Source organism: Oncorhynchus nerka, linkage group LG10, assembly GCF_034236695.1.
Source record: "Oncorhynchus nerka isolate Pitt River linkage group LG10, Oner_Uvic_2.0, whole genome shotgun sequence".
NCBI classification, from domain to species: domain Eukaryota; kingdom Metazoa; phylum Chordata; class Actinopteri; order Salmoniformes; family Salmonidae; genus Oncorhynchus; species Oncorhynchus nerka.
The window spans coordinates 49,533,533-49,542,786 of NC_088405.1; positions in this window are offsets into that span (position 1 = coordinate 49,533,533).

The window sequence follows — 9,254 nt, forward strand, 5'->3', positions numbered from 1 at the left end:
TACTCTGCATCGTTGGGAAGGGCTTGTAAGTATGCATTTCACAAGTCTACAAACGTTGTATTCGGTGCATGTGACAAATACAATTTAATTTGATTTCATTTAATGTGGCCAACTTTATTTTGTGAGGGACTCAGATCACAGACAGGCAATACTATTCAGAAAGTCCATAGACAAAGAATCAAAAGATAGTATAAAATAAAAACTTGCATTCAAGACTAAACAACAAACATCACAATTTTTTAAAGAAGTCAATAATTGTTCTGTTCATCCATTTCCCCTTTCTCTCCCCCTTCTCTGTAGGTGTGAACCATTCCTCCTCCCCCACTCCCTCTATCCACCCCCCTCCCTTCCTAAAATGTCTCCCCTCTCCTTCCCTCCCCCGTTCCTACCTCCCTGCCCCACGGGCTGATAAGGTGGACATATCTATGCATAAAACAAAACACATCATAGATAACTCGTCTTATGTTTTCATATTTGTTTGTGAAACCAAGGTAAACCTGGTTCTGAAAACATAGAGAGACTGAGCTCATGTATTAATAACCCTCAACTCAATATGCAAATAAATTCCTCTTACCCAATACTCTTATGTGTCTTCGTAATATATGAGAAACCAGTGGAAAGGACAAAAGGAAAACCCGGATCCTTCCTCATGGGCCCTATACTGTAACGGTTAACCCAATCAACACCCACAGAGAGACAATATACTCTCAGGTACTAGCTCTGGAGCTGGATAAATGACTAATGAAGTGTGAAGAGATTTGGATTAATCCGCACAGAAATAGTTTCAAAATGTGTGTGAAAATAACATGCAGGGAAATATATACATTTATGTGGCCAAGAGTGAAAATATCTAGGTGAAAAAAAAAAAACATTTTTCCCATCAACATAAAGGACATACTAGAAAAAAATGAGACCTTAGCTGATGTAACATAGCCATGGATTTAAACCTGGAGCAATATGAATTAGATAGAAAGACCGAGCGTATTTTAGAATTATGTGTAAATATGTTTCTCTGTGGGAATGGGGAATACATAGAAAACATACAGTGCCTTCAGAAAGTATTCACACCCCTTGACTTATTCTACATTTTGTTGTGTTACAGCGTGAATTCAAAATTGATTTAAAAAATAATAATTCATCAGCCAGTACACAGTACCCCATAATGACAGTGAAAACATGTTTTTGGAGATTTTTTTTAATTGATTGAAGATGAAATAAATAAATATTTCATTTACATAAATATTCACACCCCTGAGACGATACTTTCTAGAAGCACCTTTGGTAGCGATTACAGCTGTGAGTCTTTCTGGGTAAGTCTCTAAGTGCTTTCCACACCTGGACTGCACATGATTATTTTCTAAATTCTTCATTCTCTGTCAAATTGGTTGTTGATCATTGCTAGACTACCATTTTTAGGCCTTGCCATAGATTTTCAAGTAGATTTAAGTCAAAACTGTGACTTGTCCACTCAGGAACATTCACTGTCTTCTTGGTAAGCAACTTCAGTATAGATTTTGCCTTGTGTTTTAGGTTATTGTCTTGCTGAAAGGTGAATTAATCTCCCAGTGTCTGGTGGAAAGCTTACTGAACCAGGTTTTCCTCTAGGATTTTGCCTCTGCTTACCACCATTCTGTTTATGTTTTATCCTGAAGAACTCCCCAGTCCTTAACGATTACAAGCATACCCATAACATGATGCAGCTACTACTACACTTGAAAATATGGAGAGTGCTACTCAGTGATATATTGTATTGGATTTGCCCCAAACATAGCACTTTGTATTCAGGAAAAAAATCTTGCTTTGCCACTTTTTGTGCAGGTTTACTTTAGTGCCTGGTTGAAAACAGGATGCATTTTTTGTAATATTTTTTACCTGCACAGGCTTCCTTCTTTTTACTCCATCAATTAGGTACGTTTTGTGTAGTAACTACAATTTTATTTACTAACTCTATTTTATCAATGTACCAATTGGGCTTCAGGTAGAAGCATAGCACAATTACAGCAGCCATGAAGGTTTTAAATGATATCACTGAAGCCATTGACAAAAAAACAGCACTGTGTCTCACTTTTTATTGATCTCTCTAAGGCTTTTGATACATTTGATCATGCTATACTAAGGCAGAGATTGTCGAGTGTAGGTCTTTCGGAGCATGCAGTTGCATGGTTTGCTAACTATCTGTCTGATAGAAGTCAGTGCACTCAATTTGATGGGCTTATGTCTGTTAAATTGTCTGTGTTGAATGGTGTGCCCCAAGGCTCTGTATTTGGTCCTCTCTTATTCATTATTTATATAAATGATTTAGACAAAAATGTCCAAAATGCACAACTTCATTTTTATGCTGGTGATACTGTTATTTACTGTTGTGCCTCGTCTCTTACAAAAGCTTTCCAGAACATGCAAACTGCTTTTTATACTGTTCAACATACCTTGTGTCGATTAAAGCTTATCCTCAATACTGACAAAACTAAAATAATGGTGTTTTCTAAAGCAAGAAATAGACCTCTGAACCTTTCACCTATTACTACCTGTCAGGGCAAGGAGATTGAGGTTGTAACCTCATATAAATATCTTGTAATTTTAATTGATGACGGCCTCTCTTTTAAATTACATATTCAACAACTTACAAAAAAATGTAAGCTGAAATTGGGATTTTATTTGAGGAATAAGGCCTGTTTTTCTTTCGAAGCCAGAAGGCGGCTAGTATCAGCTACATTTATGCATTTACTAGACTATGGGGATATTTTATATATGAATGCTTCCGCTCAATGTTTGAGAGCAATTGACACTCTTTACCATGGCACTTTGAGATGTATTTTAAACTGCAAAACCCTTACGCACCACTGCACTCTGTATACAAGGGTTGGCTGGCCTTCTCTAGTCACTCGTAGGCTCAGTCACTGGTATACTTTTATTTACAAAGCCATTTTGAGTTTACTGCCTTTTTATTTGTGCATTGTTATTGTTCAGAAATGTGGTGGGTACTCTCTTCATTCGCTGGACTTTATCCTGCTAACTGTTTCAAATGTCCAAATTGAATTTGGTAAAAGGGCTTTTATGTACTCTGCGCCATCGTCTTGGAACCCCTTAAAAAATACTTTTAAAACTGGAAGAACTTTTTAATTTGCTGTTTTAAACTCTTGTGAATTCAATGGTTTTTACTACACTACTTGTAGTTTTTCATGTTGTCTCTGTAGTTTTTTTGTAATGACTTGGAGCTGCCTATCTTGGCCAGGGCGCTCTTGAAAAAGAGATTTTAATCTCAATGAGCCCTTCCTGGTTAAATAAAGGTTAAATAAATCAAATAAAATTTGATCCATCCTCAGTTTTCTCCTATCACAGCCATTCAACTCTGTAACTGTTTTAAAGTCCCCACTGGCCTCATGGTGAAATCCCTGAGCGGTTTCCTTCCTCTCCATCATCTGAGTTCAGAAGGACACCTGTATCTTTGTAGTGACTGGGTGTATTGATACACCATCCAAAGTGTAATTGATAATTAATTGTAATTAAAAAAATACAAATATATATTTTTTAAATGCCTTCCTAACCATCTTAAATAAGCATGCCCCATTCAAGAAATTTAGAACCAGGAACAGATATAGCCCTTGGTTCTCCCCAGACCTGACTGCCCTTAACCAACACAAAACATCCTATGGCGTTCTGCATTAGCATCGAACAGCCCCTGTGATATGCAGCTGTTCAGGGAAGCTAGAAACCATTATACACAGGCAGTTAGAAAAGCCAAGGCTAGCTTTTTCAAGCAGAAATTTGCTTCCTGCAACACTAACTCAAAAAAGTTCTGGGACACTGTAAAGTCCATGGAGAATAAGAACACCTCCTCCCAGCTGCCCACTGCACTGAAGATAGGAAACACTGTCACCACTGATAAATCCGCAATAATTGAGAATTTCAATAAGCATTTTCTACGGCTGGCCATGCTTTCCACCTGGCTACTTTCTACCTGGCTACCCCGGTCAACAGCACTGCACCCCCCACAGCAACTCGCCCAAGCCTTCCCCATTTCTCCTTCTCCCAAATCCAGCCAGCTGATGTTCTGAAAGAGCTGCAAAATCTGGACCCCTACAAATCAGCCGGGCTAGACAATCTGGACCCTTTTTTTCTAAAAGTATCTGCCGAAATTGTTGCCACCCCTATTACTAGCCTGTTCAACCTCTTTCGGGTCGTCTGAGATTCCCAAAGATTGGAAAGCAGCTGCGGTCATCCCCCTTTTCAAAGGGTGGGACACTCTTGACCCAAACTGCTACAGACCTATATCTATCCTACCCTGCCTTTCTAAGGTCTTCGAAAGCCAAGTCAACGAACAGATTACCGACCATTTTGAATCTCACCATACCTTCTCTGCTATGCAATCTGGTTTCAGAGCTGGTCATGGGTGCACCTCAGCCACGCTCAAGGTCCTAAACGATATCTTAACCGCCATCGATAAGAAACATTACTGTGCAGCCGTATTCATTGATCTGGCCAAGGCTTTCGACTCTGTCAATCACCACATCCTCATCGGCAGACTCGACAGCCTTAGTTTCCCAAATGATTGCCTCGCCTGGTTCACCAACTACTTCTCTGATAGAGTTCAGTGTGTCAAATCGGAGGGTCTGCTGTCCGGACCTCTGGCAGTCTCTATGGGGGTGCCACAGGGTTCAATTCTTGGACCGACTCTCTTCTCTGTATACATCAATGATGTCGTTCTTGCTGCTGGTGAGTCTCTGATCCACCTCTACGCAGACGACACCATTCTGTATACTTCTGGCCCTTCTTTGAACACTGTGTTAACAACCCTCCAGGCAAGCTTCAATGCCATACAACTCTCCTTCCGTGGCCTCCAATTGCTCTTAAATACAAGTAAAACTAAATGCATGCTCTTCAACCGATCGCTGCCTGCACCTGCCCACATGTCCAACATCACTACTCTGGACGACTCCGACATAGAATACGTGGACAACTACAAATACCTAGGTGTCTGGTTAGACTGTAAACTCTCCTTCCAGACCCATATCAAACATCTCCAATCCAAAGTTAAATCTAGAATTGGCTTCCTATTTCGCAACAAAGCATCCTTCACTCATGCTGCCAAACATATCCTTGTAAAACTGACCATCCTACCAATCCTCGACTTTGGCGATGTCATTTACAAAATAGCCTCCAATAACCTACTCAACAAATTGGATGCAGTCTATCACAGTGCAATCCGTTTTGTCACCAAAGCCCCATATACTACCCACCATTGTGACCTGTACGCTCTTGTTGGCTGGCCCTCGCTTCATACTCGTCGCCAAACCCACTGGCTCCATGTCATCTATAAGACCCTGCTAGGTAAAGTCCCCCCTTATCTCAGCTCGCTGGTCACCATAGCATCACCCACCTGTAGCACGCGCTCCAGCAGGTATATCTCTCTGGTCACCCCCAAAACCAATTCTTTCTTTGGCCGCCTCTCCTTCCAGTTCTCTGCTGCCAATGACTGGAACGAACTACAAAAATCTCTGATACTGGAAACACTTATCTCCCTCACTAGCTTTAAGCACCAACTGTCAGAGCAGCTCACAGATTACTGCACCTGTACATAGCCCACCTATAATTTAGCCCAAACAACTACCTCTTTCCCTACTGTATTTATTTTATTTATTTATTTATTTGGCTCCTTTGCACCCCATTATTTGCACATTCTTCCACTGCAAATCAACCATTTGTGTTTTACTTGCTATATTGTATTTACTTTGCCACCGTGGCCTTTTTTTTGCCTTTACCTCCCTTATCCCTTACCTCCCTCATCTCACCTCATTTGCTCACATCGAAAAATATAGACTTGTTTATACTGTATTATTGACTGTATGTTTGTTTTACTCCATGTGTAACTGTGTCGTTGTATGTGTCGAACTGCTTTGCTTTATCTTGGCCAGGTCGCAATTGTAAATGAAAACTTGTTCTCAACTTGCCTACCTGGTTTAAATAAAGGTGAAATAAAATAAATGAATAAAAATAACTTCACCATGCTCAAAGGGATATTCAGTGTCTGCTTCTTTTTTTACCCATCTAAGGTGCCCTTCTTTGTGAGGCATTGGAAAAACTCCCTGGTCTTTGTGGTTGGATCTGTGTTTGCTCGACCGAACAGTTGTATGTGTGGGGAACAGAGATGAGGTAGTCTTTCAAAAAGTATGTTAAGAACCATTATTGCACACAGAGTGAGTGCATGCAACATATGTGACTTGTTAAGCAAATGTTTACTCCTGAACTTATTTAGGTGTGCCATGACAAAGGAGTTGAATACGTCTTGACTCAAGACATTTCATTTTTTCATTTTTTATTCATTTCTAAACATTTAGAAAAACATATTTGCATATTTTTGGGGTATTGCGTGTAGGTCAGTTATTTAATCCATTTTAATTCCGGCTTTTACACAACAAAACGTGGAAAAATCAAGGAGTGTGAGTACTTTCTGCTATACCTACTCACTGTAGGTATAGCAGGAAAAAAGACAAGGAAATTGGGGGTGGGGAAGTAATACTCTATTAGGAAACTATTATAATGGGGAAATTACATAAATACTGTACATTTTTCTAATGTAATTCAAAACGTCCAGAATTCATAGCTCGCATGGCTGCATGAATGGCTAATGAACAGTATAAGGTGAATTCATTAATTTAAAAACATTTATACAGAGATGAAATAGACGATTTGCATGTCAAACTGAAAGTTCTAAGTTCAATTTCATTTTCAATACCTGGGGGCATTTTGTAACTTTCTAATGGAATTAATTTAATATACGCTATGGAGGACTTTGGGAATAAAGTGCAGGGGATTACTTTCCACACAACCCTTCTGACCCTAGTGAATATTGTTGTGTGGGAGAGGATGACTACATTCAGCTCTCCTCATAAATATTCTATTCTACACCATTTAGTCCTCCAGTAGGGGACTCAATAAGTGAGATGTAGATTAGTTGTGATTAAGGCGCTAAGTGTATTCAGTGCCAGGAAAAACAACTTGGAATATTTTTGTCATAAATTCAGTAGATTTGGAAACAACATCTACATATTTACAGAGGTGGATGCCTTATGGCAATATGGAAAAGGTTCTGAAATATTTAAGTATATTCACAAATAGCCACGTTCTCACATGACTGCCACATAAATCTCACTGTGTTTGTGTCATACTCACATTAATTTTTTAATTTTTTAATTTTACCTTTATTTAACTAGGCAAGTCAGTTAAGAACAAATTCTTATTTTCAATGACGGCCTAGGAACAGTGGGTTAACTACCTGTTCAGGGGCAGAACTACAGGTTTGTACCTTGACAGCTCGGGGATTTGAACTTGCAACGCTTTAGTTTACTAGTCCAACGCTCTAACCACTAGGCTACCCTGCCATCCCTAATCAAATAAAAATGAAGATAACTCTTTATATTAAGGTCCCTCATTAATCCAGTTATAAACCATTTGTAAAGAGTTTACTTACTATTTATAAATCATTGTTCCTAAATGTCAATAAACCATGTTTAAATTAAATTAAATTACTAGTTTTTTATGATTTCTTAATAATTTTAAAGATAATTAAAAAAGGTATATTCACCATTTGTAAATGATTAATAATGTACTACTAATATACTTATAAACTACGTATAAAGGAGTTATTGTCAACTCAAATTATTATTTATAAGGCATTTGTTAATGGTTCGGTAAATTCTTTGACTCACAATTGACATACATATTTACATAATGTATTTAAATATGTCATGAATGGGATATTTGTTAATTGTTCATGAGTGCATTTGTAAATGTGAGTTCATGCAACTTAATAAATCATCAGTTGATCATTCATGTAGATCCTTATTCATTGACTAATTATTAATAAACTATTTTGCAGCCCCTAATCTAAAATGTGCACTATGTATACTTTAGATGTGTTTATAAATGACTTGTTACTCGTCGGACATCTTTGCACGTGCGATAGAACAGCAGAGTATGTACTATTCTTTTTTTTACCACCACGCCGGCGTTGTTTCCCCTAATGCAGATCTCAGCTTTAAGAAAAAAAAATTATCAAGAAAATATCATCCAGAATATTAAGATGAGCATACTTTGAGTTTAATTATGCTACTGTGCTTAGTTAGCCAAAGTTCGACTTGATGTTCAGTCTGCCTTCAAGTCGAATATGCCAATATGTTTTCACCGTGGTGACGGGTGAGGGATATGAACATATCTCAATCCAGGGATGGAAGGAGCCGCTCTATTCCTAATTATCCAAGCCACAAAATCGAGAAGATTGAAATACTGCTTGTTTTTTATTAAACTGACTTTATCATCGGCATGCTAGGCTAGCTAATGCTAAACCAGCCCATTGGATTCCACTTCTGTCAGCAACTCACCCGAAACGCTAGGCATCACATTTTTCATGGAACCCCCACAGTCTTTGTGTTGTGTACTTCATTTACCATTGCATTTTTTAGGTCCGTTTTTTGCCATTTGGTGGACACCTTCATGACATTTTTAAAAAATAAATAAAGGAGAGCCCTAGGAGCTCAGACGCAAAAATATTGTCACGTTCTGACCTTTATTTCCGTTGTTTTGTCATTATTTAGTATGGTCAGGGCGTGAGTTGGGGTGGGCAGTCTATGTTTGTTTTTCTATGATTTGGGTATTTCTATGTTTCGGCCTAGTATGGTTCTCAATCAGAGGCAGGTGTCATTAGTTGTCTCTGATTGAGAATCATACTTAGGTAGCCTGGGTTTCACTATGTGTGGGTGGGTGATTGTTCCTTGTCTCTGTGTTTGCACCAGATAGGACTGTTTTGGTTTTCCACGTTTCTTGTTTTTGTATTGAGTTGTTCATGTGTACATTTACGTATTAAAAGAACCATGGACACTTACCACGCCGCATATTGGTCCTCTGATCCTTTTCGCCTCTCCGGAAGAGGAGGAGGAAATCCCTTACAAATATAATGTTGAACGTTTCGACAGACAAGCTGTCTTCATCAGGGTATAATGACAAACACTGTGGGGTGACTCGTTTATATAGTGTCAAAAGACACACACAGGTGTCTGTAATCATGGCCGGGTGTGGCCTGATATCATTGATTAATTCTCATATATTAAAATAGCATACAAAAAACATAAATGGATAGCGTACGATCATAGATACAATTTGGCAACATTGACCTACAAACATCTACAATGAATAGCAAAATCACAATAATCACAAGAATGGTTTCAGATCAAAGTCTATGTTGAGACCGAAGGGACCAA